Genomic DNA, 22,267 nt, shown 5'->3' with positions numbered 1-22,267 from the left:
AATCTACAGGAAAAACTGAATCGGAGGGAGAAAAAGAATGGTGGATGCTTCAGCCTCGAGTCCTTCATCAATACTGAGAAAGGAGAAAAAAAAATGCCAGGGCAGAGGACAGGGGTCCATATACAAAACAAGGAGAGGTGAAACAGAAGAGACAGGGACAGAAGATTGGGAGAGAGAGGCACGACAAGCCAAGGGGACAGGTGGAACAAGACAGATCATACAAAATGAAGTGGGTGATCAGAAGGCAAAGGCTGAGAGTTCTCGAATCTGATAAGCGAAGGTGACAATATAATGAGAGACCAAATGGAATCAAAGTTGGAGGTGGGGGAAAAGAAAGCAAAAGAAACCAGTGGGAAGACATGGGTGGATGGGGATGGAAAAAAAAAGAAAAGAATAAGAATGGAAAGTGGTGGTGAAGGGTAGATGTATCTGGTGATGGGGTCAAGATGCAGCTGCGGAAATGATGCAGGATGATATGTTGAATGCAGAGGTTGGCGGGGTGAAAGACAAGGACGAGGAACCCTATCTCTGTTCAAATGCTGGTTGGTGGAGGGGGTAAAAAGTAGAACTCCAAGAAACGGAGGAAGTAGTTTTCTTAAACACAGTTGTGGGAAAACAGTGTTGCTTGAAATAGGGCATTTCAGATGCCTTGGAAAGACAGAGAAACTGGGAGGTATGGCATCTTTGCAGGAGACAGATGGAGTCAAGGATAATTTAGGAACCAAGTGGGTTTGTAGTTTATGCATGGCTTGTCTTCTGAGATGGAGACAGGGAGATCGAGAAAAGAGTATCAGAAATGGTCCAAATGAATTTTAGGGTGGAGTGGAGGGAATGACTAAGTTGATAACATTGCTGAGTTGTGCACAAGTGCACGAATTAGCCCCAGTGGAGTAAAAACACAAAATGCTGGAGAAGCTCAGCAAGTCAAACAGTGTCCTTTATGTAGCAAAGGCAGAGACACTTAACTGATTTTTCAGGCTTGTGGCCTTCTGCAGTGAACTGGAATTCACTCTGTGTGTGTGTAGATTAGACAGCCGATCCCTCCTCTTGATTCCACCCCCATCGGTCCTGATATAAACCTTGTTTTCCTGCATTTCCTCAGAATTACCTGGACCTCTGTAAATTCTGGCCATTAGTTGTAAACTAATAAAAGCGCATTTATGCTCCACACAAGTCTCTGAGTACTATTGATCATGTTACAATTTTATTAGCTTACTTTTGAAGATAGGATGGAAGCTCTTCTGAAGCCTGGCATGCTCCAGGTTGACCCTATGTCCCCAGAGGCCCCGGAGAATTTGCCTACTAGTTTGAGTACTTTCAGTCATCACCTAAGAAGTCTTCCACTCCGACACCCTCTGGAGATCTGCCTCCTCTCTCAAGTTGGCCCCAAGGGATATGCAGTCATCAGGGACTGCGCAATATATGAGACAGCCATCAAAGGTCTGAAGGCCTACTACATGAGGCCCCAGAATGACATGCTGGCGAGACACCAACTCTCACAATGTCGGCAAAGACCGGGTGAATCACTGGATGATTACAGCCTGGAACTAAGGACAATGACAAGGGAGTGCCATTATGAAGAGGTCTCAACCCGGGTGAGGGAAGAACAAGAAGACTGGGACACACACGTGGCTGGAATGAGACAGCGACTCCTAGAACTGGCGAAGAAGGACCTTGCCAGAACGCTCGACCTGGCAAAATCCCTCAAACAGGCCCAACTGGGAGCAGACCACCTCACCAATGATAAATGGTGCCTTCTCCGAAAATGAGGCATGTGGCGCACAGCAGCTGCCCCAGGTACCGACTACATGATATAAAAGATGCCACACGCGACTGGAAGTGCTACTTCTGTGGGCAGGCCAAACACCCCCACACCAGATGCCCCACGAAAGATGCCATGTGTTCTAGATGCAGTAAGAGGGGACAGTAGGTGAAAGTCTGTCAGGAGAAAGGTAACCCCTGGAAGGCTACTGCATGTGCAGTCCCCGAACAGTCGTGTCCACATGCCCAAGCCCAGAGGAACGGGCCTTGGCCTCGCCATGCTGCTCACCGCTGCCATCTTGCTGCGCCTCGTGGCTGGATCAACGGCCGGCCCTGCTACCATAAGAGAAGCAACAATGGGATTGACAGCACGGTCTGCTGATCAGAGCCACACCATCAGGGAAAGCGATGCAGCATCCGAAGCACTGGCATCTACCATCCTCATCCAAGCGATACTCCACCAGCTGAGCAATTCGACAATGGAGGCGAGGGTAAACATACATCTAACAGATTGCTTAATAGACACTGGCAGACAGAGAGCTTTATAAACTCTATGCCTGCTCGGCGGTACAACCTAAAGGTTTACCCCACAGACTATCGTATTTATTTAGCGTCGCAATCGTATTCGGCAACTATTCAGGGGTATTGTACTGTACACTTATCTATAAAAGGGAAGGAATTCTGCAAATACCGACTCTGTGTGTTAAAAGGTTTGTGTGCTTCTGTGTTGCTGGGCCTAGACTTCCTGTGTCACCTTAAAAGTGTGGCATGGAGTACTCAGGCCCACTTCCCTCAAATCACGGTGCAGAATGGAAGGCTCCAAAAGACGAACTTCACATGCAGTCTCTCCCCACTGCTTATCGAACCCCCCTCCTCTGTTCCAGAACCTAACACCCGAATGTAAGCCGATAGCCACAAAGAACAGGCGATAAACAGGCGACCAGGAATTTATTAGAGCCAAATCCCAGTGTCTGCTTAAAGAGAAAATCATTGACCGATCTCTCCAACATAGAGGATGCCACAAAGGATGCAACTAATGCAGTAGATAAGTCTTCTGGATGTACAAGTGAAGTGTTGCTTTGCTTGAAAGGTCTGTTTGGGGTCCCGGACCGTGGTAAGGAAGGAGGTGTGGCCGCAAGTGTTGCACCTCTTGTGGGCACAGGGGAAGGTGCTGGGGTTGTGACGGGTGGGGAGGGATGTGTGCATGAGGGAGTCCCGGAGGGAGCGGTCCCTGTGGAAGGGCAAGAAGGGGAGGAGAGGGAAAACTGTGTCTGGTGGTAGGATCCTGTAGTAAGTGCTGTAATTTCTGGCAGATGATGTTTTGTATGCAGAGGCTGGTGGGGTGGAGGGAGAGGATGAGGGGGATTCTCATTAGAGCAACAGAGGAAGAGTTAGGTTTTGGTAGGTTCAAATAAACTCCATTCTATGAAGCCAACAAAAAGACAGGCATAGCTGGGGCCCATTAGAGGGCCAATGGCTATATTTTTGCTGTGACAGAAATGACAGGCATTGAACAAGAAGCTGAGAACTAGGTGGATGGGAGCATTGGTGGAATCAAATTTGTCAGAATACTGCTTCAGGAAGAAGGAATGGGCCTTAGAGACTTTCTTGATGGAGTTGGAGGTGTGCAGAGACTGAACGTTGTGGTGAAGATGAGAGGGTCGGGATCAGGAAATTGGAAAGCAGTGAAGGGAATGGGAAGTATCCTAGATGGAAAGGGACTGGATAAGGGAAGAGAGGATCAATTCAAAATATGAAGAGTTAAATTGAATGAGGCAAGACCTGGAGGAAACAATGGGTCTGCTGTGGATCTTTGGTAAGAGATTGAATCAGGAAGAGTGGGGTTGAAGGCTGTGGAGAAGAGATTTCTTGATCCAATGAGATCTGTGACAGAGTGGAAAATAGTAGTCTGGTTTTTGATGTTGTTGTCGTGGGCCAAGGGTAGGTATGAGGAGGTATCCGAGAGCTGACATCTGGTCTCAGCAAGATAGAAGTCATTTTGATAGACCAAGAAGGTACCACCCTTGCCTGCGGGTTTGATGACATTTGGGGTTGGAGTGTAAAAAGAACAAGTGTTGTATGTTTGGAAGGTATTAGGTTAGAATGGATGATGAACTGGAGACAACAAGGCAGTTGATGCCAGGTCGGCAATTAGAAATGAAAAAGTCAAGGAAGAATAAATGACCCAAAGAATTTGTCCAAGAGGAGGGGCAATAGTAATTATGTGTGAAGGGATCCTCAGTCGGAGGAAGTGGGGGTTTGAGTGAGGACTCCTATCAAAGAAATAGGTATGGAGGCAGAGGAAGAAGAGCTCAATATCATGTTAAGCCTAGAATATACTGAGTTAATGTCCCATTATTGAAAATACCGGTTGCTGTGGACACAGCCAGGACAGAGTTTGCTTCATGCTGTATGTCTCCATGATTCGATGACTGGGAGGCAAATGCCATGACATTGTTCAAGAACTACGTTGGAAATTATTTACTGCCTAGTTTCCTACCCAATTATCCTGCCAAAAGAGATGACTTGGTTCAGACTTATCAGCAATAGGGAAAAAGTGATAAAATCATTAAAATTATTAAGATTCTGTAAATTGCATGTAAAAAGATGCCCAGTCTTCTCAACATAGTCCTTCAATATGAAAAGGTAAAAGCTAAACGTTCAATTATTGTTACTTAATACATTTAGAATGTAACGTCTATGAAATTATTTAACTTGGTCTGCCAAATCAGTCTAAATGAAAATCATTAATTTTTTTTAAATTTAGGAATACAACACAGCAACTACTACCCAGTTACACCCAATTGACCTGCAACCCTGATACATTTGAAGGGTGGGAGGAAGCTGGAGCACCAGGAGGAAACCCACGCAGACATGGGGAGAATGTACAAACTCCTTACAGATAGCGCCACAATTGAAGCCACATCTCTGGTGCTGTAACAGTGTGGTACTAAACACTATGCTAACCGTGTCATCTCTGTTTTGTTTAAATGTCTTGTAACAAAACATAAAATGTACTCCCTTTACATCTATGTAATATACCATGAGCTTTCTTAACACATTTGTTGGTGTTTAAATAATACATCTCCTTCTTGAATTCAATTGAATTGCATATCTCTGGTCTGAAATGACCAAAATTGTGACTGACATAACCTGCTCGGAATAAACAAGAGTATACTTTATTCGAATACTGATGAGGTGCAACACAGACAGAGGTGCTTTTTTTTTTAAAAAAAAAGAAAATACTGAATCAAATATGTTTTTTTTTTAAAAAACACAGCCGATGTGTTCTGGGAAATTATTGCCAAATTTCCAGAATGCAGTTTGTGTAAAACAAACATAATGGGAATGGGGACTCATTCTCATTCCGAAAATATACCTCCCCAACTCTAGATATTTTTACGGAATGTCTGCAGTCAATGGGCTAATGAATAGAACGCAAAGCCTACGTAAATACCGCACTTCAGGTCTGTCTAAATTCACGGTGTGACACAGATATTTGGAGTTTTATGTGAATGGCCACCCCAGAAGATAGGGAGAGACTTTAGAATGGAAAAAAAATGCAAGTTCAATGTAAAAAACCATGAAAGCTATGTGTGTGCTCTCAAATAAATGATGCATCGTACTCAAGTGAAAGTATAGTTCTCCGGGATGTCCTCACTAATATTTTGATCTTTCTCCAACGCTACAAATGAAGATACATATTGTCCTACTTGCTATACCTTGCTGTGCATCAACTTCCCTAAATTACAACAGTGGTTGCACTTCAAATATGCATCATTAGCTGCAAAGCAATTTGGGATATTCTGAGGCTGTGAACGCTGCTATACAAATGCAAATATTTTCTTTATACAGCTAAGATGACAGGTGATAAGATGATTTTAACAACGAATTAGTTTTTTGCAATACCAATAAGTAATAATTCTGCTTCGCCTGCAGGAAAAAGAATTTCAGGGTTGCATGTGCGCTCAATGCATGTACTCTTGTAAGTGGTGCTATGGCGGCACTACAACTCCCAGGAGGCATCAAACCGGTCAGTGCATGATAGCATCAGAGCGTGTGGAGTGCGTGATTTGTGCTTTTAAAAGGTTGCGTGGGTGATGAGGAGTAAATCAGTTTAATTCTCTCCAGAAACGCCTCCACTACAATTTCAGTGGCCACAATTGGTGACCCCAAGGAGTCCAAAAATGTATGTTTGGACAAACATGGACTCTGCAGCTGTTGCAATGAAGATGCCGCCTTTCTGGACAGCTGAGCCGGAACTGTGGTTCCAACAGGATCAAGCACAATTTCACCTTTGCAAAGTCAAATTGGACACCACTCATTATTACCATCTCGTCAGTGCCCTGGACCAGGCAGTCACTAAGACGTTTGACGACTTCCTCAGGGATCCACCACATGCCAGCAAGTATGACGCTTTAAAAGCACTTTTATTATGTATATGGTATGTCCTTTAGGGAAAGGGCAGCCAAACTACCTCATTTCGATGGGTTGGGAGACCACGCCCTTTCAGAACTAATTGATGAAATGCTGTTCCTGGCTGCTGGCGAAAACCCCAATATGTTATTCGAGCAGCTCTTTTTTGAGTGAATGCCAGATAATGTTAGGCTCTTGTTGTCCAAGTGTTCATTTGAAGACTTAAGAGCTGTAGCGGCAGAGGCAGACATTCTATGGCTGGCTAAAAAGCACAGCAAGGAAAGACAAGTCTGCACAAACAACCCCTCCGATATTTAAATCGCACCATGAAAAAAGCGGGGTCCTGATACATAAAACAGCGGTTTCAAAAAAAATAAAGAACACACATGCAATACCTGTATTGACAATCATCTTTTTATTTCTTCCAATCATCATTTTATTTCTTAAAAAAGTGATTGAGTGTTTGTTGTTTAAACACAGCATGTCGCTGGCTGCGAGCAAAATCCAAAATGCCTCTGAACTGGAGGATTTTTATGTGGTCCAAATCCTGGGTCTCCAGCCACCGTAGGCTAGCTTTGCGGTACTCAATGGCTTCAGACACTTTTGGGGGTAGGGGAGGAGGCTCCTCATTATCATGCTCATGTGGTTCAGGATCCAGTGCTATAATAATGTTACAGACGATCTCGGAGTTCATCAGATGCTCATATGTCTGGCATTCGTCATCAGAAGAGTTCCACTGGTGTAAATCCTCTTTGCTAATTTCAATCAGCCTCTCTGCCTCATGCACCTCTTCATCTGTGAAGCCGTAGGATTCTTGTTTATGATCATCATCTTCCTTGGTGGATTGTCGGGATGAAAAGGCTATGCCCAGACCCTTCTCCCATACAAGAGGAGCTGACTGCTGCCCAGCCTAATTCCCACGTAGGTGGCGAACTTCTCTAACATTCATGCTTTTCAAATAGTCTTCCAGCGTTGTTGATTCATCTACAATTCTACAAATTAATTCACGTCTGTAATTCTGCTTAAAAACAGAGATAACCAGAAGATCCAGGGGCTGGATCTTTGATGTAGCATTCTTTGGGAGGTAAGAAACTCGGATCTTTCCATCGCGGCTTACTAGGCTGGCTAATGGTGGGTGGGTGGGATAGTTGTCAAGCAAAAGAAGAGGTTTGAGTTCTAGCTTTTGCATGTGCAATCAGGGCATATGGCAGGTACAAATGTTTCATAAAACTTATCCTCAAAGATGACTCTGGTCGTCCAAGTATTGCTGCTATGCGTGTATTCGAACGGTAATGACTACGTGCTGACATGGTGGAAACAGCAGAGTGAGCAAAATTTGCCAATCAGGAGTGGTTTTAACTTATGTGTTTCAGACTTGTTAACACAAAACAACAATGTCACATGATCTTTGTGTTGTTTGAACCCCTCACATTGATGGGTATCATCTTTGCAAGACAGTGTGCAGTCTGGGATCATCTTGCAGCAGAGACCTGTTTCTTCACAGTTGTACACTTGTTCTTCGACATAGCCACCTTCTTCTAATAGAATTTTTCATTCTGCCGGGTATTCATTGACAGCAGCACTGTGGCTGAGTGAATTTCTCCAGGCACTAACACTTGAGAAATCCTGTGACAATGTTTAAACTGGACTAGCCATCCTTTGCTATCTTTGAACTGTGAAGTTTCTCCATTGATCAGCTGGTCAAACTTCTCGGCTTGAGCTTTGAAAATAGGCCCGAAAACGAAGGCCTTCTGAACGTGCTTGAAAGAACCAGTCATACAGGGAGTCCTTGAGGCTGACATCTTTGGCTGTCTTCATGCGTTCGGCTCTCAGTCCCGCCTCTTCCTCAACTTTCCAAAGCGATATGCAAAACTTATCTTCCTCAGATTTCCAACCACCAAGGTTGATTCAGATATGCCGAAGTCTCATGCAATATGGGTTTGACTTTTATTCTTGATCACATCAAGTGCACGAAGCTTATCTTTCATGGAAAAAGCTTTTCATTTTCTAACAGTGCTTTCCTTTTTAAAAAAAATTCACTTTCGAAAAGACCAAAAATAAGGGTCCAATGGCTCATCACATTATATCTGGATTTGCATTAAATTGGGGGTGCGTTAGATCGGGGTTCCACTATACCATTGGTTCAAATCACAAAACAAATTGACATGCGAGTTAACCATCAGATAACTAGTTCCATTTCAGACTGAAACGCATGATCAAAAGCAGAGAAAAACCAAAACATTCGACGCTGGAATCTTGAGTGGACAAAGACTTGCTGGAGGAACTCTGCAGGTCAGAGAGCATCCAAGGGTAAAATGGTCAGTCAATTTTTTAAACTGCCCTGTAAAATGGGGTTAACCGAGCAATTTGCCTGATTAGCACCCCAGTTACACGGAAGTTTAAAAGGGTCTGAGCCGGTCAACCCTGTCGAACAATGGATCCCTGACCTACCTCAGAGGTAGTCAGGGAACCCAGTTAAACTTACCTAGGTTGCGTCTTCAGGCGATTTGAAAATGAAAATGGCCAAGCCGCTTACTCCGGTGATATCAGCACTTGCATGCGTGCATCACCTATCGGGCAGCCCACATCTGAACATCTGGCAGTACTTCCGGTGAGTACGTGATGCCTCATTGTGAAGGCGGGATCCCCCTTAAATCACTGAGTTGGCGATTTAATGGGTTGATCTCCCTGCAATTTAAAATGTGATTCCAGCACCTTTGCTTCAATAATTGCACCTGGATCCCAGGAGGGCTATGCAGATGCTGCAGTTTCAAAGAGGCTAATGTTTCAGGTCAGACTTTTGATAAAGGGTCCTGACCTGAAATGTTGACTTCCCACTTCTACCTGTGGATGCTGTCTGACTGGCAGAGTTCCTCCAGTAATTTGTCGTATACTCAAAAGCAGGACTGATAATAAAAAGCAGAGAAATGCACAAAAAAATTGAAAAATTCAGACACAAGGAAAATGGTCACTGAACAGCCTCAGACAAAATAGATTCAATATACACAGAGAGAAAGCACTCCCCCACATCTAACTCTTACTGCCTAGTGAAACAAAAGACAAACCTTGAGCTCAATCACATTCAGTCATTAATATGAAGAACAAATCCTTCAAAATGTGTGCCTGAAAGGTTTTATCCTTCAGAAGCTTATTTACATTTCAAAAGTTTGCCCCACCCTCCCCCCCCCCCACCAACCCTCAAACATACTCTTTGCGTGAACCTTGTGACTGGTACATTTAAATAATGAGGAGGAGATAAGTGGTGATTTATATGCCAGTTTATTTCCTTTTCGTCTTGGGATGAATTGCCAAGTTTGTAAGCAATGGTTCACCAAATTGTTCCTTCTTCAGATCTAAGACTCCGGAAATCCTTGGGCCTTGAACAACCCCTGTTTTTAATCTTTACTCACATGTCATCCTTCAAGTCGATGGTGGTTGAATGACCATGCAACTTCGAATTCCGACCCATATCCAAAGACTGAAGAGCTTGTGTTTCTGCAGGGCCGCATGCCCCATGGTCAAAAATAATCAAATGTCAAAAGCATTTGGTAGAACAGCTCCTGTTAACTTACATTTTCTTTTCCCCATATGAGCTTTACATCAGATTTCAACAAATGCTTAAAATAGAAATGAGCCTTTTGGTGCTGTCAATTTTGACTCTGAAGTGCAAATTATTTTTCAGAAACTTGTTTTTTCTCAGCATACGTACCAAAACATTTAGTTGAAGAGTACAATTAATGATAAAACTTCTGTCAGGGCCCAGAATCATAATAGTAATTAAACATGTACAACAGTTGTATTTTTACTTTTCAGATCAGAAAACAAGGAAGAAATATTTTAGAGAATTGGAACACTTGTTACATTTGGCAGGTTTCGCCTTGACTTGCAGCATCGCCTGACCGGTCGGAGCATAAGCAAATTGTCATGCCTTTAGTTTAAAAAAAGATAAAAGTTTTATTAACTATTTTTAGGCTGTCTCACATGTAGTAAAACATCCCATTGTGTTGGAGGAACTCAGCAGGTCAGCAACATCAGTGGGAGAAATAAAGAATTTGCATTGAATTTCTCCAGCATCTGTCTCCAAAAATAAAAAAAAGTATCTATATTTGAGTAACTGGTTAGATTCTAAACACATGATGGAGACAAAATAATCCAGCTGTAAAAACCAACAATGCTGGAGAGACTCAGCAGGTCAGTGTCCTTTATGTAGCAAAGGCAGAGATACATAATTGACGTTTCGGGCTTGAGCCCTTCATCAAAGTATAAGAAAATGCTGGTGAGCGTCAGAATAAAAGAGTAGATGGGGGAAGGAGGGTGGCAGGGAAGAGGATGATAGGTGGAGAAGGGAGGGAGGGGATAACACCACTGAGGGGAAGGGGGGGTGGAAAGGCAGGGTGTGTAGGTGAAAGAACTGGAAAGGCAGGAAATGGGGAGGGGGAAGAAAAGGAAAGCAGGTTTAATAGAAAGCAGTGAAGTCAATGTTCATGCCATGTGGCTGGAGGGTGCTCAGACGGAAAATAAGGTGTTGTTCCGCCAATCTGAGGTGGTCAGGGTGGGACAGTACATAAGGCCATGGACAGATATGTAAAAGTGGGAGTGTGACGCAGAATTGAAGTGGTTAGCCACTGGGAGGTCGCAGTGGATGCTGATGGAGAGGAGGTGCTGAGTGAAGTTTTCTCCCAGTCTTCGATGGAGAGATTGCCACAGAGGGTACACCAGAGATAATCCAGCCGTGTCATTAATAATCTGAATGATGGACTACAACCCAATTTACTTCAAGAACCATGACTACATGACAGCACATTGCTGAGAATTCCAGATGACTCAGGGTTTTTAAAAAAAACTGTTGAACCAAGGAAGAGAGTGAGCATTCCAATTGAATGTCATTGCTAGTGTTGGTAATTAGGATAGTCCTGTACAAGCCCGTTTAACTGCACGAAGACAACTAAACTGAAAGAGTCAAAAGAGACAGGCACAAAATTCTGTTACAATACTTTATGTGCATTTTCAATATTATTTTGTTGAAAAATCATTTGAAAAGCTTGATTATATACTTACCGTAAGTCTCATAAGCTATACAATACTTTTCAATTATCCATGCAACTAGATAGAACAATATGAAAATAAGTAGTGGCTCCCAATATGTAATACATGCCTCAAAGCCACTTCTGTGATTTTCTTGAATGCTCGCACTGCCACAATAGAAGTTTGCATTGGCCTGCCCCCAAAAGTAGTCATTGGGCCACCAGATGACAAAAAAAAACTAAGGATGAATTGTCAATTTGAACTTCATCTGCTCAGTTACAGAATGAAATAGTTAAGAATCTTGTACTGCCTTATTATTGACAAAATACTTGCCGCACACACACGTGATCGCAACAGTTGAAATCAAAAATAAAAATACAAGCAAATTTACCTTTCATTTTATTACAACATATCTGCAATAGCCTGATCCAAAGAAAAAAAGTACAGAACCCCATCTCAGAAAGTGAGCTGTTTCTCTGATTAAATGAGTCAAATTTACTTTAAATGCAGAAAGTACAGTAATGCTAATTGAACATTTTTATTTGAATTACTTTCAATTTATGATTTTAACTTTTTTTTGTAACTATGAGCTGAATGCAAAAAAGTTGCTTCAATGTACTCCTTTAACTTGCTACAATTAAGCCAGTCAACTTAAATTTATGGAAGTTGAGTTTTGTTAACTGAATAAATCATACTTAGTCCTAGTTGTAAGTGCTTTTTGTTACCTTTGACCAAGTTACTGTCATGACATCTGTTTTTTTTAAATTAGAAAATAAATCATCCTTTAAATCCATATAAACCACCATCCTAGCTTGCATGTCTATTAACTATCAGCTACTTTTGACACCAGTTAGTTTAATCTCTGAAACATGGCAATCGATACACACAAAGTTTAAAAGAAAGGTCAGGATGACCTTGTAAAGTCCGTCATGTTCTTGATATTTACACAAACCCCAGTTTGGTCTGGTGAATCATAAAAGTTGAGTGCTAAACATTTGTGCAGGAGTGAGTAATGGCTTAGGTATCTGCTCCTCTGTGATAGGACACAGATCAACTTGGCAGACTGAACTATTTCACCAGGGCACAAAGGGTATTTGGGGGAATTATGATGTTTACTTTATCCAAGGAAAAAAAAAATCTATGGATCTGACACAAACAGCTTGGAAGCTGAGTGAATAAACTGGACTGCACATAAGCCTTTCTTTAAGAATTCAAATTTACTTTGGGAATGAAAGACATAAAACTATAGAGGCCACAGAAATAATATTCCAAATTGCTGGAGGAACTCTGCAGATCTTGCAAGCTCCACAGGAGGACCCTTCCTCAATCTTGAAAAAGGGCTCAGGGCCAAAACATAGGTAATATATCTTTGCCTCCTATGGACGCAGCAAGATCTGTTGAATTCCTCCAGCATTTCTGTGTTTTTACGACGTCTGCAGACTTTAGTGTTTCACAAAAATAATACACATTGGAGGCAATTATTAATTCATGGAGGTATAGATCAACTGGGTAATGTTTGGGTGTCCATATACTCAGGACACCAGTAGGAAGCCTGAGGCTTTTAATGGAAGTTCCCTGATTAATGAGTACAGGGGCAGGTGGAGGGAGGGGGGTGGTTGGGATGCTTGTTGGGGAGGAGTGAGGACGCAGGAAGAGGGAAGGAATGGAGAACACCAGGTTATAAGATTATGTGGTATGTCTGGATTTTGCAAACATCAACATCCAAACTTCCCTCCTACACTTGGTCTTCTTGCTATCTCTTTCAGTAAGCATTCATCATCTTCCCTGATATCTCCTTCTGGAACTTGGTATCAAATGTTGTTTAAAACCCTCTCCTGAAAGGACCATGAGAACATTTAATCATGTTCAAAAGTACTATGCAATTACACATTGTTGAAGTAAATTCTATGGTATGGCTGAAGTAGTAGGGAAGATTATACTCCTATATGACTCAAGAACATATGGCCACCCTTGCTAGCTGTGGTTCTGCAGGAGTAACTGACAAGGGTTCAGCTGCCACACCCATGATGCAAGACTGATCCTGATGAATCTTGGGAAACAGAAAAAGTGTGCAGGCATTGACTGTAGTTAAAAACACAAAAATACCGGAGAAACTCAGCAGGTCTCAGAGCATCCTCTGAAGGTAAAGATATACTGTATAACAAACGTTTCAGGCCTGAGACTTTCTTCAAGGTAAAAGCAGCCAAGTGCGAGAATAAAAAAGGCAGGGAAGAAGGGAAGAAAGGGCAGGGGAGGAGGCCAAGTCAAAAGACTAAAGATAATCATTGGACATAGATAGGACGATAGGAGAGGAAAGGTAAGAATTGATTAGAGGAAGAGGATGGCTCTGTGAACACAGAGCTGGAGGAAAGGAATAGGGATAGAGGATACACTGGAGAAGTCAATGTTAATGCCATCTGGTGGGAGGGTGCCCAGATAGAATATGAGGTGTTGGTCCTTTAATTTCTGGGTGGTCTCAGTTTGGCAGTGCAAGAGACCATGGACAAAAATGTCTGCATGAGAATTGTGTGGGAAAATGAAATGGGTTGCCACTGGGAGATACCTGCTGTTGCAGTGGACAGAGCGGAGGTGCTCAATGAAACCATCTCCCAGTCTACATCCAGTCTCTCCAATGTACAAGAGACCACAACAGGGACACTGGATGCAGTAGATGACCCCTGCAGATACACAAGTGAAGTGTTGCTTCACTTAGAAGGACTGGTTTGGGCTCTGAATGGTGGTGAAGGAGGAGGTGAGGTGCAAGTGTAGCACTTCCTGCGGTTACTGGGGTAGGTGCCAAGAGGGTGATTGGTAGGAAGGGATGAGTGGACGAGGGAGTTCATGGAGGGAATGGTCCCTGCACAAGAAGGAGAAGGGAAGATGTGTTCAGTGGCAGGATCATGTACAGGGGGTGGAAATCACAGAGTTGGATGGTAGGTGAGGTGAAGGAAAAATCCTGTCCTTGTTGCGCTTGGGGTCAGAGGGGGCCAGTGCAGATGTGAGGGTAATGGAGGATATGCAGGTGAGGGCTAATTGATGGTAGTAGAGAGAAAGCTACAATTTTTGCAGAAGGAGGACATCTCAGAAGATCTCGCATAGAAGAATTTGTCCTGGAAGCAGATGTGACAGAGATGGAGGAATTTCGAGAAAGGAATGGAATCTTTGCAGGATGTGAAGAGGTGCAGTCGAGGTAGCTCTGGGAATTGGTGAAAAATATCTATCAAGAGTTTGTCTCCCATGATGGAGACAAAAACATCGAGAAGGGGAGAGTGTTGCTAGATATGGACCATGAATTTGAGGTCAGGGTGGAACTTGGCAGCAAAATGAATAAAACTGACAAGCCTACTTATGGGTGCATGAAGCAGAATTCATATAATTGGTTTTTTTTCACACCATAAACCACATTGACCATTATACATACTTTTTCCTTTTCAAATATATACAGTGCCATTTTCTCCCCCCCCCCCTCCTCCCATCTCACCCTCCCTCATATAATTGTTAATGAAATGGAGGAAGAGTTGAAGAGCCTTCCCTGTCTAAACGTAGCATAAATGGTAGGCCCAGCTAGGGCGCATGTGGGTATCCAAAATTACCTCTTTGACCTGGAGAAAGTGGGATGAGTCAAAGGAAAAGTTATTGAGGATGAAGACATGTTCTGTCTGCTTGAGGAGAGTGGTGGTGGAGAGGGACTGTTTGGTTCTGCTGTTGAGAAAGAAATGAAGAGCTTTGAGGCCTTCGGTATGAGGGATGGAGGTGTATTGTGATTAGATGGCCATGGGTAAAATGAGGTGGTCGAATTCAGGGAACTGGAAGTTGTTGAAGTGATGGAGGGCGTGTGAAGCAAGATGGTTTAAGGTGGGAGAAAGTGGGTGTAGTTGGGGTTGAGAATCCTGGTGTGCATGGAGTGGGCGAAGGGAGATGAAGGTGAGGTCTCTACTGATGTGAGAGCATTCTGTCTCCGAGAGGGGAATGTTAGAGGAGATGGTAAAGAGCAGGCAAGGGTTGGAATGGGGGCAATGGAATGGAAGGTGTCGGGGGGAGGATGGATGGGGTGGATCAGGAGGGGAAGGTCAGAGAGATCCAAGGGAGGAAGGGAAGGGTTCGGGAAGATGGTGGTGGGGGAGGGGGGAGGGAGGAGGTGGAGGAGAGGAAAGGGGCCAGGGTGAGAGTTTGTGATGGAAGCTCAGTCCTGTAGGTCTTGATGTGTGCCACCTAACACCTGATGTCCCTTGACTGCTGACAACTATAGAAGTATTTCATGACCATTCTTTATGCTTCTGACAATTCCATACATTTAAAAAACATTTCTGATAAACTTCAATAACTGAAAAATATTTTATTAAATTAAAAATGAAAAATTGTCCTTAAAATGATACAAATTAACTGAATATGTTAAGATAAAGAGAAACAAACACTAACATGCATGAAGGTAAACAGCCCGATTTGAATCAGTGTCATTATGGTACACGTTAAGCTGAGTGGCAGATACAAGATGCATCTACTATGTTTGTGCTCCATCCATTTCTAGATTCAGCTGTAAGACAAGCTGCGGAGCATGAGGCTGCAGAGTGCGTTGAAAGAACCAAAGACTTGTTGATCCAAACCAAACCTTTTATTAACTAAAAGACTGGAGCATATCACAAGTAGGTCGACCAGTCCAGAATGACCTGATATGGCTAGGAGCAATCCTTTAAGACCTGCCAGTAGGTGTGGCTATGCTCTCAGCCAATCACAGTCATCCTACACTACAATCTGTACATATACACATTGGTGATAGAACCTGTACTATCACAGAGGCCATCATATGTCCTTCAGCCCCTTATGGCAGCTGTAGCTTAAAGCAAAGGCGTGATGTCAGGGACAAACTAATCTGCAAGGAGAACATCACTGGCTCTTCCTCAGATGCAAGTATATTTCAACCCAGTAACCGTACTAACTACCAATCAGCAATGGAAAACAACATAATGGTTTCAGAACCCCCCCCCCCCTCCCAGGACCAAGAGATAGACAAGTTATCCAATGTCTGTTTCAGAACAGCGAAACATTCAAGAAAAGCAAAAAAAACAGTGAAAGGATTTAAAAACACTTGTCAGGTTACAAACCCAGTTTTTAAGTCAAAGTGAAAACTGTATTTTATAGACTGGCAAAAATCACTCCATAACATCTGTGATAATAGTGTGACAGCAAACTCTTCACATTTCTCAAAGAGATGTGAAAGACAATAAACTTAGAATTTACAAGGACCAAGCAAATTGCTCTGCAAAAAAGTCAGCCAATGAACAGTATAAAAAGCACTCATTGAAAATTTCTCCAGCCGCAAGCATTGTTCAGAGTAAGCTTGAATCAAACCTACTCCACCCACTTTATTAAGATAAAATCATTAACACTGCTCTTCAAAAATCAGATCAAGTTTCATGTGGACTTCTAAGAGGTTGTTATTCAAGAAAACAAATGAGCAAAGTTTACACAATCACATGTGATTCATAAAATTGTGGAATAGGTTTGTCAGTGGTTCTCATGAAGAAAGCCTGATCCATTCCATGACATAACCACCACAACTTTCATTCAAAGCTGGACTTGAAATAATTTTCAAAATATAAAAAAATTGACTACATTATTTGAAAGTCTTCGGTCAAAGATGAAAAATAAACAGCATACATAGATTAAGGATTTACGAAGAGATTTTGGCTCTGACTTGCAGGTGTAATGACAAATTAATTCCTGAAGCTTGATGTTATTTCTATTAAAAACTGATTATAACTTCTGAAATCTGTGCATGTAGGCTGAGAAACTCATTCCTGCCTTGAAAGTTTCATGAAATTTCTCAGAGTTGATACGTAATCCGCGCTGTCTGTAAGGAGTTTGTACATTCTCCCTATGTCTGCGTGGGTTTTTCCTGGGGACTCCGGTTTCCTCCCACAGTTTGAAATGTATTAGGGGTTGTAAGTTAATTGAGTATGAATGAACGGCATAGACTCATGGACCGAAATGGCTGATTACCGTGCTGTATGTCTAAATTTTTAAAAATGCAAATGCAAACTGCACAGCATGCCAATGCAATTTTTTTTGTAAGACTTTGCAGTGCAAAAGTCTGTTGTGCAAAAGCCCAAGGATGGAGGTAAAGTATTAGGTTCCAAGGTCTTTCCTCTCCTCAGTCTGCTATTACAGGTCTGATTCATGGTTGTACTGAGTAGAGACCTAGGCTCAATAAAGCACTATTTGCTGACTTGGGATCTTGAGGGTTTTTAAGTAGCATTGTGAGTGGTGCATTAAGATGGAGATCATATATTTTGAGGAAAGGAGTTAGGGTTGAATGGGAGAATAAAAGTTTGTGATCAGGGGTTTGAGGGGAACAAAAGGAGTCACGTGAAATGACTTTCCAAGGTGGAAGGCAAATGACTTTCCAAGGTGGAAGGCAAATGACTTTCCAAGGTGGAAGGCAATGTTGCAGTTGGATGCAAGAGGGAGACCTGCAGAAGAATCTTCTTTTCTTTGGCTTGGCTTCGCGGACGAAGATTTATGGAGGGGGCAAATGTCCACGTCAGCTGCAGGCTCGTTTGTGGCTGACAAGTCCGACGCGGGACAGGCAGACACAGTTGCAGCGGTTGCAGGGGAAAATTGGTTGGTTGGAGAATCACAGCAAAAGTATCTTGCAGATGTAAGAGATATATGCACAAGAAACCTGGAAAACATGTTACATTCAGACCACAGTGCCGTTCTCAATAGCCCATGCAGCATTTAGGAAGAGAGACAAATAAGTTTTGCTTCAGTTCAACAAACTTCAATCAGATCATATCCATTACTATTGCATCAATTAACCATGCAATCATTTCAAATAGGGCAAAGGACTAGAGATAAAATGTTTAAAAAAAGAAATGGCTCCTTGCCTCCCCAAAACAAAGATCTCCATACTGAATGATAATCTGGTAAGTTAGATCAACAAATTTGCAGATGACACAAAGATTGGAGGTGTACTAGACAGCGATGAAGGCTTTCAAAGCTTGCAGAGGGATCTGGACCATTCAGAAAAATGAACTGCTAAATAAATGGCAGATGGAATTTAATGTAGACAAATGTGAGATGTTGTATTTTAGAAGGAAAAACCAAGAAAGGGCATGCATGGTAAATGGTAAGGCGCTAAGGAGTGCGGTAGAACAAGAATGCAGATGCATAATTCTTTGAAAGTGGTGTCACAGGTAGATAGATAGGGTCATAAAGAGAGCTTTTGGCACATTGGCTTTCATAAATCAAAGTATTGAGTATAGGAGTTGAAATGTTATGGTAAAGTTGTACAAGACATTAGTGAGGCAAAACTTGAGCAATGTGTATAATTTTGGTCACTTGACTACAGGAAAGATATCAATAAAATTGAAAGAGTGCAGAGAAGATTTATTAGGATGTTGCCAGGACTTTAGGAACTGAGTTACAGGGAAAGGTTAAGCAGGTGAGAACTTTATTCCCTGGAGCGTAGAAGAATGAGGTGAGAGTTGATCAAGGTATATAAAATTATGATGAGTATGGATAAAGTAAATGCAAGTAGGCTTTTTCCACTGAGATTAGGTAAGATACAAAGCAGAGGACATGGATTAAGGGTGACAGGGGGAATTTCTTCACACAAGAGCAGTAGCAATATGGAACAAGCTGTCAGCTGAAGTGGTGAATGCAGGCTCAATTTTAACATTTAAGAAGAATTTGGACATATACATGAATGAGAGGGGTATGAAGAGATAATGACTGGGTGCAGGCAGGGTAATAGTTCAGCAAAGGGCCTGTGCTGTAATGTTCTATAGTTCAATTAGCATCAGATAAGTAGCAATTGTCTCAATAATCAAAATGTGCTTTGTCTCAGTCAGAAAGACTGTTGTGAACTGATACTAATAATATTTTTTCAAAACTCTGTGTCAAATCAATTAGTATTTAATCCAGGTTCTTTATCCTCAAAGGTGTTCAGAGTGCAAGACAGAGGCAGAGGGAAACTGAGCCAACTCCACTCTGATCTCTAGCAACTCCTCCTTCTGCAGTTGAGAGGAATTTTGAGAGAAGACCTGGCAAGCCACACTGTTCACCTTGGCGTCCTCCAAGATTATCTTCCGATCCAAAGCCCACAGACTGGAGCAGGATAAGATGCGCTCACACATCTTCCAAAAGCTTCACAGAAGAAGCTCTGTGATCCACACCCTTAGAGAATGGCTCAGTCATAACCTCACAGACAGGCAGACACAGGATCAGCAGATGCTTTTTATGCTGAATTGTACAACTCTAAGGCTATAGACAGACTGGCTCCCCAAAACTTCCTATCCTCTATCACAGAAGTCTTAGACAACAGTAAAAGTGTGAGTCTGGACCAGCCAATTTCCCAGAGGGAGCTGATGGCCTCCATCCCTCCTCTGTGTCAAGTACAACTCCCAAACTTGACACCTTCCCAGGTGAGTTGTACATGGTTCTGTGGGACTGGATGAGCCCAGACAGCTGGAAGTATACAATGCTATGCTCCTGGCAGGCAGCATGTCAGACTTTATGAGGAAAGGCATTACCACCTTCATCTTCCAACAGAAGGGGGAGAAGGCGGATATCAGGAATTGGAGACCAATATCAGAATTAAGTGTTGACTACGAAATCCTGTCCAAAGCCATCGCTAATCGAGTCAAGTCTGCCCTGGAGCAGGTGATCCTCTCAGACCAAACTTTCATGGTCCTAAGCAGGAAAATCTCTTGACACCTTCAGAGATACCAATGCCTACAAGCAGGACAGGGGGGATGGACTCCTGGCTGGTCAGCTTAGACTAGGAGACTAGAAGATTACTTTCAACAGATAGCACACACGAACATGATGAATGTGCTCTCCAAAATGGGCTTTGGGGAGGGAATCTGAAATTGATTAAGCAACTCTACACAGACATCTGTAGCACTGTCCAATGAATGCGTGGGAAACAAATAGCTTACTCATCAAGTCTGGAGTCAGCCAGAGGTGTCCGCTATTTGTATGTCATAGAGCCCATTGCTAAATCTATCAGGAAAAACGAAGGTATGAGGAGTGACATTGCCAAGCATTGAATGCACAGGTCAAGGCCTCCCTCGTTATGGATGAGATCATTGTCTTCTGTTCAGATACGATCAGTCCACAGACTGATCTGCATCTATGGCCATTTGGAGTCTGCATCGGGCACCCGGGTAAACCAGCGAGGCAATGCTTTTCAGTAACTGATCTGACTGGTCCACCATCACCTTCGTTGTTAGATCTGACTACCTGAAGGTGTTAGGGATTTGGTTTAGTGGAGTAGAGGCATGCAACAAGAATTGGTCGGAGCAGATCACAAAGGTCCACCAGAAACTGGGCCAATGAGCATGGTACTCCCTCTCCATTAGGTGTGAGGTACTCTTGGTACTGCTGAACATGGCCTATCCCCCGAGCAGTCACCAGAGCAGTCTTCTGGTTCATATAGGGATCCAAGATGGAAAGGATGCAAACAGTCATCATGTACAAGTTGCAAGACAATGTTAGCAAGGGCATACCCAATATGGCTCTCATCCTGATGATCACATTCATATGTGGCTGCATCAGACTCAATGGACACAGTGTCCAGGTCAGAAATGTACAGTGATGGGAATGTATGGATATTAAATTAAGGGTAGGAAGAAACTTTGAAAGGTTTTCACTTTGTAATCTACATCAGGCCATGCATAAAACCAATGAATGAGGGCACCAAATACCACTGTCTGCTAAGGTTCGACCTGTCTCAGGTATTGCGAAGGTGTGTTAATGTCCCAGTCAGCTGGACTTTACCATACCACCTCTCCAACGTGCAAAAGTTTTTCCAGACAAACACCTTTGACCACAAGGCCATCAGGCTGTGGTCAGCATGAAACATCCTGAAGACAATGACAGACAAGACTTGATGGATATGGTGGGGTGGTTCCCAAAGCAGACCATCCAGATCATCCTGCGGAATGCTTTATTGTCGGTGCTCACAAACTAGAACCAGGTTTTAGCCCTCCCAGTCAGAACATCACCCCACAACACACGGTGTCCTGGAGATGACTACGGTGGAGTGGAGACAGTTGCCCTTCTCTGCAGATTTCACGAAGAGTGTGTGGAAAAGGATGCAAGGGTCCTTATCACTGTTTGTCTCAAGCAGTAGTGTGACAGAGGATACTCTGATTTACGGGCTGTCCCCGGGGACGCACATAGAGTCAGACATTCCGAACAGCTGGAAGACCAACAACTCGGTGAAAGACTTACTTTGGTCTGCCCGAAACCGTTTGGACTTTCAGCACACGGAAATGTTGGTGAGGGAATACTGCCAACTGGCACATTCCAGGGTGATGGAGAACATGCTGAAGGATGTACTAACGCCTCAAAGTCCTCCCATTACTGGGTATTGAGGGGCTGAGACAGAGGGGAAGCCCCTCAAACAACAGAGGTAGGGGTGGGGGGGGAGGGGGAAAGGAGAAATGACAAAGTGGCACAGTGGTGCCAATGGTGTAAATAGAAATGTACAATGATAGAAATGTATGGATATGAAATGAAGGGTGGGAAGAGACTGTTGAAAGATTTTCCATTTGTAAATAATTTATTGTGAAAATGGCTATTTTTGATTTTAAATATTAATACAACCCTTTAGCTATAGTTTTTATATATAAGCCCATGAATCTAACATTTCCATACATCTTAAAAGACCATTCTTACAAAGTTATATCTAATATCTTCACCATTTAAGGAACCTTCAAATATATCTATCCACTATTGGGTCTAAAGACAATTTTTCTTTGGCTTGGCTTCGCGGACGAAGATTTATGGAGGGGGTAAAAAGTCCACGTCAACTGCAGGCTCGTTTGTGGCTGACAAGTCCGATGCGGGACAGGCAGACACGGTTGCAGCGGTTGCAGGGGAAAATTGGTGGGTTGGGGTTGGGTGTTGGGTTTTTCCTCCTTTGCCTTTTGTCAGTGAGGTGGGCTCTGCGGTCTTCTTCTAAGGAGGTTGCTGCCCGCCAAACTGTGAGGCGCCAAGATGCACGGTTTGAGGCGATATCAGCCCACTGGCGGTGGTCAATGTGGCAAGCACCAAG

General features: G+C 43.0%; 1 protein-coding gene across 11 annotated transcripts in view; it reads right to left on the bottom strand.

Annotated features, from left to right (window-relative positions):
• The window catches only part of greb1l (GREB1 like retinoic acid receptor coactivator), a 295,802-nt gene that overhangs the window by 217,068 nt on the left and 56,467 nt on the right, over positions 1 to 22,267 (bottom strand). The window contains exon 1 of one of the 11 annotated variants that reach the window (XM_069921702.1): positions 11,236 to 11,271. The exons of the other annotated variants lie outside the window; for them this stretch is intronic. The gene's annotated coding sequence lies outside the window, so the exon portion shown is untranslated. Of the gene's footprint in view, positions 1 to 11,235; positions 11,272 to 22,267 lie in introns of those variants that run through there. 11 annotated transcript variants of the gene reach the window in all.

The sequence above is a fragment of the Narcine bancroftii genome, chromosome 2 (genome assembly GCF_036971445.1).
Source record: "Narcine bancroftii isolate sNarBan1 chromosome 2, sNarBan1.hap1, whole genome shotgun sequence".
Taxonomy (NCBI): domain Eukaryota; kingdom Metazoa; phylum Chordata; class Chondrichthyes; order Torpediniformes; family Narcinidae; genus Narcine; species Narcine bancroftii.
Note: the sequence above shows the minus strand (reverse complement) of the source record. Positions and strands in the feature narration are given on the sequence as shown.